The 8516-nt window shown below is 42.4% G+C and overlaps 1 long non-coding RNA gene across 1 annotated transcript; it reads left to right on the top strand.

Moving 5' to 3' along the window:
- Positions 1-211: 211 nt before the first annotated feature.
- LOC311585147 lies at positions 212-3639 on the top strand. Its single transcript, XR_014775117.1, has 3 exons — positions 212-330; positions 2002-2127; positions 3377-3639. It is a non-coding gene; the product is annotated as an uncharacterized lncRNA (long non-coding RNA).
- Positions 3640-8516: the final 4877 nt, after the last annotated feature.

Below are 8516 nucleotides of genomic sequence, written 5' to 3'. Positions count from 1 at the left end.
CAAATGGTTCCTCACTGCCAGTCATGTCAAACCCACATCCTTCCCATGGCTTCCAATGACCGAACAGAAGATTACCTCTCCATCCCCACCACCAGCGTTCTCCAAAGTAGTTTATCAGTTTTTGATATTTCCAACTTTCCTGTGGTCTTTGGCTAGCCCATGGGAATTGTAGGGACTTTTGCTGATAAAATTCTTCTTTATGCTTCCTTGAGTTTGCAGACGGTGTTTTCTCCTAAGTAAAAAAGATGCCTTTACCTTTCTTGCCTTCAAAACCCAAGCCAAGAGAGCCGTCCTCTCTGATACTGTCCTGAACCACTCGCACAAAACCTGGTAAATGCTTCTTTTCTGCTACAAAATATTACTAGTAAACTTTTTTAAAGCTGACAATTTCTATATATTGAAGGATCCTTTGTGGCTGAGTTTGTGTCGTTATTTTCTCACTTTCCTGATCTCCAATACAGTTTAAGGCATATAAGACAGAGCAGATGTTAAGTATTGTATTGATCTGTTAAATACTATAGAATCATAAGCCATACATATGGAAATCACCCCATATCTCAATGGCTTTCAATTTTATTTGAAAAATAACCAACCTAAAATAACTTTTGATAGCAAATTTTCTCTTACTTCAAAATATTTTCTTTTTTAAAAATAAAAATTAAAGTGTGTGTGTGTGTGTGTGTGTGTGTGTGTGTGTGTGTATGTGTTGTGTCCATATGCATGCACATGTGTAGAGGTCAAAGGTTGCAGGAGTTGGTCTCTCCTTCTCACACATGGCTCCTGGGGATTTTAGTCAAGTTCTTGGGATTTACAAAAATACTTTAGTTAGCTGACCATGTTGTGCTGCGCCCCAAACCCCTTGCTTTTCTAATGGGGGTACTTACCTAGCTTTGTTGTCTAACGCCATATGACTTACATAAAAAACTCATTCATGGAAACAACTCACCTTCCCATAAGGTAAGGCTGGGCTGGTGCAGAGCACTTGTCCAACATGTGTGAGGTGCTGGGTTAAATCTATAGCATAGGAAGCAAAATGGATAAATTTGATTGAAAGCTATAGAATAGGTAAGCACGTGCATGTGACTGCAAGAAATGTTATTACAGAAGCTGGCATGAGGCATGAACTGAAGCTTTATTGGGAAAAAGTCATGGTTACCCATTTCATCAAAAAACTGCTAATAAAGTTCATAAAATCCTTTTCAAATGTTCCTTCCTCCTCTAATGGCAGTATATAAGTTGCTATGACAAAATTCCTAACAGAAACAACTTAAATGAGGAAGAAAAGATTTGTTAAGGCTCAAGATTTCCAAGGGTGCAGTGTGTGCTTGCTTGGCTCCATGCTCTTGGGCAGTTCCTCATGGCAGACAGGAGTGTATGACAGTGAGACGCCTTTTGTTTGTCTTTGTTGTTTATATTGTTTTTGAGACAAGGCCTTGCCATGTAGCTTTGGCCAGACTAGAACTTGATATGTAGACCAGGCTGGCCTAGAACTCACAGAGATCTGGTTGCCTCTGCCTCCCAGCTACTGAGACAAAAGGTACTCACCATCTCACATTGCTCAACACTTTTCTTTCTCTAAAGTTATACAAGAGACTGAGCAAGGCTGACCTGGGACATCAGCTGCCTTACTGTTATCCCTCTTTCCCATTCATGAATTTTCCAATGTGTGGGCCCGACACATCTGTCAGCAACATGTGCACATACCAACCGCAATTCATGGGATGTCTAGACCCCTTCTCAAGTTGGTAACTTAAGAAAGTTTCTCACTGCCCTTTTGGAACCTGTACTTACACAGGTGCACTGCTACAGAACAGAAGTATCATTTAACTATACCTCACCAAAGTCCTTAATCAGCCTGGCACCATAGATGACTCCCCTCATAACAACTATTGTTAGAAAGACTGTCTTCATTGCTAGCCTTTCCACCTGTGAGAAAACCTAAGATCACTCGGTTAAAGCAGATACTCTGGGTAACACTGTGGTTCTCTTCCTCCCTGGGAGCTGATGGCCAGCAGTCCAATGAAGCAAGAGGAGCAGAAGACGAGACACGGGGCCTGGAAGGCTGTAAGCAGGATGGAAACCAAACACTCTGGGAACCACTTCAGGAGCTGGTTCAACTTTACTCAGGTAGAACAAAGGCTACATAGCCCTTGAAAAGTGGGTGGGGAGCTTCCAGTATAGGTGTTCATAATTGGTTGAAACCAGGAGCTTTAAGGATGCTTAGTCTACATTTGACAGCATGTTCCTAGCATATGAGCAGGAACACAGTACCTAATTATCCTATAGGTGCAGGGAGGGGAAAGTTAGCAAGGGGCTGTGTGAAAGGATGTACATCAAATGTGGTTGGGGGCATCTATGCCTAAAGGCGCTCTCCAGATAGAATCAGGCTGAGTCAGAGGCCCTGCTGGAGAGAGGGAGTCCTACACCTAAAGCCAAGCTCAGAATGGCTATCTGGACTGGGCGGACTGCAACCTCACAGCAGGGTTCTTCCAACATAATGCTGGAAAAGAGTTTCACTTAAAAGCACAGAATTTAGCAAGCATGGAACACAGATTTATAATGATCCCACACCGGGGAGGTTGAGGCAGGAGGATTTTAAGTTTGAATCTAGCCTAGGGTACATAGTGGGTTCGGGGTTAGCCTTAATTATATAGCTGTTTCAAAAAGAACTGCTTCCTCTATTCCAGAATTTGAGTTAAATAATTAATTTTCTGGAAGCTTTTCTCTGTCTCTTCAGGTAAATACAAATCAAGGGTTATATGGTGAAACTTAAGTGTTTCACACAGAAGATCAAATACTCAAATGCTGTGTACACACACACACACACACACACAGAGAGAGAGAGAGAGAGAGAGAGAGAGAGAGAGAGAGAGAGAGAGAAGCATACATGTACACATGCATGCACCATTCCTCAAAAATAGTTAGATACTGAACAATGTGTTGATTCGCACCTGTAATCCCAGCGCTTGGGAGACTGGAAGATCTGTGAGTCGGAGGCCCATCTAGTCTGCAGAGTAAATTTCAGGTCAACCCATGCTAGGGTGAGATCCTGCCTCCACAAAACAAAAATTTTTAAATAATTTTTTCAACCAGGCACTAAGTTCTGCATTCAAAAATGTCTGTTTAAAGACTGGCTCAGAAGAAAAGGCAAAACTTAACTTGTAATTAGTGGGAAAGGCAGAGTAGGAGAGCGGTGCCATGTCAATTCACTTTCTGTCACTCCAAGCCCACTTACCAGCTAAGGTTACTTCAAGGGTGAGAAACGATAGGGATTCAGTTCTTTTAGTGATTCAGACATGTTTTACATAATATTAATTTTCCTTGCAAGGACCAGCCATTAACCCCGGCTCTTATTTCTCTGAACGTTACTTCTCAGGTCTACCTGGACCATTATTCGGTGCCTGCTTGCATCTGCAATAATTTGGAGAAACCCACTACAAAGAAATCAGGAGCAACAGAATGAAGATAGCACAACTAGTCTCTTCCAAACCCGTCTGCCCGTTGCATTTACTGTTAGAAGCCTCACATATTCAACTTGTACTCTCTCCTGCAGTTCATCTGTCCCACCTCACTCCCACACGTCCATCTGAAAGATAAAAAGACAGACGTGAATGCTATCTTTGTCTACTCGGGGTAACAGCAGCAGCTTTGACTGTCTTCCAGTATAATTAATGTAACCCGTGACATCACTCGATGGCTATGACTCATACGGTATAGTACTCTGGGCTTCCAGTGTTTTCTTGTTTGAGGTTTCCACGGCCCAGTGAGACAGATAAAAGAAGAGCTGCAGCTATTCCCTTCACACAGTTGGGAGAATTGTGCCCCACAATGAGCATGTGATGTCTAAAGTCAGCAAGTGGAATGGCTGGTTTGTCTGCTTGACAGTGTGGCCTTGCCTCTTTCCAACTTACTCCTATGTGGATTTTTCACCTGCTGTTTCCAGCATCTTTTGCATTCACATTTTTCTCATGGAACCTGAGTGATAAGTCAGAGAGGGCTAAGTGAACAGAATGGGAAAGCAAAGAGATTCTCTAGATGGGGGGGGGGGGGGCTCTACATGTGCACCCCCTTTTAAACCTCACTGAAGAGGGTACATAAAAGCCTGCACAGGAAATGTCACGCAAACTGCATAGCTTCAACTCAGGCAGGACAGCGGTACCCCCAACAAACTGTTATTATAGTTTATAGTGTATGTCTCCCTTCCTGTTCCTGTCAGTAAGACTGTGGCATTCCTCCAAGTGGATTGTTTTTTGCTTTGTAGGCTTTTTGAGGCCTGGGAACTAGTCTCATTGTTTTCTCACCATTCTGAACCCTGCAAGTCACCAGGGCAGTCTGCTCTCAGCAGCTCTCTAAAGCAAGTTTCGTTGTTGCTTTACTATGCACAGGGACACCATTTACTCTTCAGCAGCTTGTCATAGAGGCTACGCTTGCAATCCTTTTTAATAACTATATCTTCAAACTGAGGCTATAACTTATCAATCATCATAATTTAATGAAGAATCCCCAATCTGTGTGTGTGTGTGTGTGTGTGTGTGTGTGTGTGTGTATGTGTGTGTGTGTGTGTGTGTGTATGTGCACATGCCACATGTATACAGGTGATACAGAGGCCAGAAATAGCTGTTGGAGTTCCTGCATCCTTAGTTACAGGAGGTTGTGTGCCACCCAACATGGGTTCCAGGAACTGAAATCAGAGCCTTTAGAAGACCAACAAGTGTTCCTAACTGTAGAGCTTTCAATACATAACATATTTAATTAAATATTTCACAGCTCATACATATAAGTCTATATGTATGCATCTGGTTGTTTATATCTATTTTTCCATTTTCCAAAAGAAATATAGAAAATGTCCTATTTAGTTCACCTACTTATTGCTATTTTCATCTCAAGGTTCATAAATAGCCAGGTGTTGTGGCAGAGGCCTTTAATGTCACCACGTAAGAGACAAGGGTAAGTGGATCTGGGGAACATTGAGGCCAGCTTCATCTACACAGTGAGTTCCAGGACAGTCAGAGCTTCATGGGGAGACCCTGCCTTAATACTATAAAAACATAAATATGTACTGACCTGTCTAATGTGTATACATTCAGAAAATATATCAAGAATTATCCCATAGGATTTGTTATACATCAGCCTGTTGCAGTGAAAAGTAGTGACTGTCATGCTGGCAAAGCAAAAATAGTCTTGTGTGATACCATAAAAACCACACAAGTGCCTGGTAAGTGCAAGGCAGAATCTGGACAGAGTAGGGACTTAGATCACTAGAGTTATCAGAGCCTCTATCAAGCTGTTGCTGCTGGATTGAGCAAATGACCATCAACCATTTTTGCTGCTCTTTTGCCCACAAGTCACTTCATTTAATGTCCAGATTCCTAAGAAAGAAAAACTTTATCCATAGGTTCTCACCATCAGTTTAAGTTTAAATGCATTATATCTCACAGTACATGATCTGAGACTGAAAGATGGATGAAGTCAGAATGGAAGTAAGGGGTGCTCCTGGACTTGGACTGCGTACAGTCACAGTACAGATTCTATAGCTGTTGTAGAACTCTGCCATCCAGACATGAAAAGCCAACTGCCGTTGAAAAAAGGGAGTGTGGTTAACCACCCATATGTGACCCTTCCAAGATTGGGCCAACCAGCATTCTGTCATGAAAGCTGGGGAGGCTCACAAGCCGTAACGGACCATTCTTCTCCCTGAGTACATACAAGCAGTTAACAGTTGTTGGGAAAGACAGACCCTTCTTCAGTTGAGTAGCTGCCCATCAATTGCCCACACTCCTGTGAATAACCCATCACCCATTCTCATTGGAATGGACATTGATTCTCCAAGAAGTCACCCATCAACTGCCCTTCCCATTTGCTGCCATTTTCCTGTTCTTTCATGCATGTATTTTCTTCTAAAATACCTCAGGCAAGTTGGATGCCGTGAACCACTTGTGGAATCTCAGCATTGGGGGAATAAGACAGGAGAATCACGCGTTCAAGGTCATTCTGTACAGTAAATGTGAGACTCTATATCTAAAGAAAACAAAGGGCAAAGTGTTTGTGGCAGCTGCTTGTAATCCTGAAAGTCAAGGAACTGGAAAGTTTCAAGGCCATCTGGATCTATAGAATACATCCTAGTCAGCCAGGGCCAGTGAGACCCTATCTCAAAAATAAATAAAAAATAAGATAAAATAAAATAACACCCCCCCCAGAAAAACATAATGTAACTTTTTAATTGAAATGTGTTCATCATACCCACGCCCAGAGGCCTTCTAAATTTTCAGGGTCTCCGTCACTTGCTTCTAGGGTCTCTTGTGATACATTTACTACTCCCCCAGACTCCCCATGGTTCTGCCTCACTGTGTGAGATTAGGAAATTCAGTTGCCATCTGTTGTCAACTGAATTACACCAAAAACCCCCAGATTTCAGTACTGAAGTCTTACTGTCTAGCAATTCCAAATGAGCCTTATTGAGAGAGCAGGTCTTTCCAGAGGTACACAAGTTAAAAGAGCAGTGATGGGGCTGGAGAGATGGCTCAGCAGTTAAGAGCACTGGCTTCTCTTCCAGAGGATGTGGGTTCAGTTCCCAGTACCCAGAGGGTAACTCACACCTGACTGTAGCTCTAATTCCAGGGGATCTGACACTTTCACAGACATGCATGTGAGCAAAACACCAATGCACAAAAAATAAATCTTTTTTAAAAGGGAAGTCGTAAGGTGGAGTTTATCCTAATCATGACTATATTGTCACAGATGAGGTAAAGATATGTGAAAAGGCATTGCAAGAAACAGCTTCTGCAGGGAGCCAAGGAAAGAGACCTAGATGAAACTTGTACCCATCATCAGAAGGAGCTAACCCAAGCACCACTTTGATTTGTAACATCTAACATTTAGGCCACTTCATCGGCCATGCTTCATGATGGAAGTTCTAGCAAACCATTGTACTTTCACCTAACTGGGAAGAAGAAGGAAAATGATTCAATGATGTAAGTGTGCAAACACAGAGAAATACTCTGCAACATGATACAGCAAGAAGTAGGGAAAAATAGAAGCTCCGTTGCTCATGATTACTAACCTCTGCTTCGGGTATTTGGTATTTACTATTTTCCCACTGGCTTCAGACAGCAATGCCTTTCTAAATATTGATCCATTTATTTGTGCATGTCTGTGTATATGATTTGTATGTGCTGGCACATATGCTACAACACATACATGAGTGTCAGGGGACAATTCTGTGGTGTCTTTTCTCTCCTTCCGGCTTTACGTGAGCTCTGAGGATTGAACTAGGGCACCAGGCTTGCACAGCCAGCACCTTTAGCCACTGAGGCATCTTGCCATTCCCACAACCTCTCCGTAAAACACAATTCCAGCAGTAGATCTGTTTCTCTCACTTGTAGTTAGAACTGGAAACAAAGTATGGGCACACTTCATGAGAAATCCAATCTCTACGTTCATGCTTCTCAAAACTTCAGCTTCATCTGCTTGTTAGAACTTCTCAGCTGGGTAGATTGCTGGCAAAAAAGAACTGTGGATTCCTTCCTTCGTGATAGATAGCGAAACCTCGATTTTAAAAATAACCCTGCTTATATCTAGAACAATCATCAATACACATTTATGAATCATTAGTTATTAGTGTTGTTATGCTTGAAACTAGAAGATACAAAAGCATCACTTGTACTTTTTGTTTGTTTGTTTTTTTGTTTTTTGTTTTTGTTTTTAGAGACAGGGTTTCTCTGTGTAGCCTTGGCTGTCCTGGACTCACTTTGTAGACCAGGCTGGCCTCGAACTCACAGCAATCTGTCTGCCTCTGCCTCTGCCACTCGGCATGGTAGTGTACGCCTTTAATCTCAGCACTCAGGAGGCAGAATCAGGTGGATCTCTATGAGTTCAAGGCTAGCCTGGTCTACAAAGTGAATCCAGGACATCCAGGCCTACACAGAGAAATCCTGTCTCAAAAAATAAAAACAAACAAACAAACAAACAAAAATAGGGAACAAGTGCATAAATATGTCGCTGTAATAAAATATGGTCAGGTTATGTTCAGCTTTAGTAAAGAGTGTACTGAGAGCACAGCAAGAAAGGAAATGACAAAGGGCTGGGGAAAAAAAAGTTCTAAAAGGCTTTTGACAGACTCATTAAAACTGCTCCGTGCAGGTTTAATTGACCACGCATAGCATCAAAGGTTTGCACTACAGATACAAAGCCTGGAGTGAGGGCATAGGCAAGACATCAAACACACCTGAGAGAGAATAGTGGGATGTGCTTAGCTCCATAATCAGCTGGGCAGGCGAGCTATGGTATTAGACACATCCATCACTCCAAAGCACAGTTACTCAGTGTGTTAACATAGATCTAGAGAAGGCTTATAGAGGTGCTGGCTAGGGGTGGCACAGTGAAGGACAGGTAAAGGAAGAGTTGTCAGTGCACAGTTCTCAGTTCACTGTCTCCAGCACTGTTGTTCTTTCCACAGGAAAATTCCCAGGCCCTTTCTGTGTTCCCATGGTTGTGCTCACAAGTACACAAAACCCATG

This window comes from Acomys minous (assembly GCF_964271855.1).
Source record: "Acomys minous genome assembly, chromosome: 2".
In the NCBI taxonomy this organism is placed as follows: Eukaryota; Metazoa; Chordata; class Mammalia; order Rodentia; family Muridae; genus Acomys; species Acomys minous.
The sequence above is the reverse complement of the archived record's forward strand: the minus strand, read 5'-3'. Positions and strand labels throughout refer to the sequence as shown.